Source organism: Paraphaeosphaeria sporulosa, assembly GCF_001642045.1.
Source record: "Paraphaeosphaeria sporulosa strain AP3s5-JAC2a unplaced genomic scaffold CC84scaffold_3, whole genome shotgun sequence".
Taxonomy (NCBI): Eukaryota; Fungi; Ascomycota; class Dothideomycetes; order Pleosporales; family Didymosphaeriaceae; genus Paraphaeosphaeria; species Paraphaeosphaeria sporulosa.
Genome location: NW_017253362.1, coordinates 21,201 through 22,182, shown reverse-complemented (window position 1 = coordinate 22,182; position 982 = coordinate 21,201).

Below are 982 nucleotides of genomic sequence, written 5' to 3'. Positions count from 1 at the left end.
CTTAAGCTTAAGATCGTACTTGGCTGTAATTGCCATGAGTATATGAAATAAGTGGCTAGCCAGCATTGCGGCGTAGGTATTTTATATAGTGATATTCTACTACTAATTACTATGGACGATAAGTCGAGCCTTATACTTTAGGAATTAATTATACTTATTTAGCTTGTAGGTGTATACCTATATATAGTCGAGGATTTAGTGGCCTACCTATTTAATTGGCCTCTATTAAATCTCGATCCATAATTTTCTCTAATAATGGCTGGCGAGATGCACGCGCTCAGCCTCCTTAAACTCATTACATATGGGATAATCGTTAAGTCGTGTGCCCACTATAGGAAGTAGAGGTAACTCGTTTCTATAAGGCTTAATACCCTTAGTTAATAGTCGTCTAATCTGCGCCTTATTAAGGTGTTTGCCCTAATATTTACCTATGTGACCTGCCTGGGTACCTGCCATAAAGGCGGCTGCCCATGGTACTATTATTGATGTTGGCTGGTCGAACACTAGTATCTCGGTGTATTATTCTAGTAATGGGCTAGGGGGGGTCTTAGGAAAGTTTCGTGGGAACCCCCTAGAGCCTTAGGAAGGTATATTTTTGTTAGAGAAGAGTTGCGCTAGTAGGGTTACTAGTGGCGGTGTTAATGGCGGTGATAGGTAGGTGTAGTTGATCTTCCTTCCTTAGTAATAGCCTGGCATCTCATCTTTATCTTAATCTTATATGGAGTCGTCGATTATCTCATCTTTATAGAAGGGCGTCATATCTCTATAATCTATTGGAGTGGGCGGCAGCTCCACTATTTAAATCCATATAGCTATCTTATTAAGTGTACTATGTATAAGGTTATCTATAATCTCTTCTTAAGTACTATTGAATACTATTTCTTCGTTAAATATAACGTTGCAGATACTAATCACCTTTAATAGTAATGGGATCCATACGCGCCAAATATTTATAGATTAGTAACTAACTAGGTATCTAATC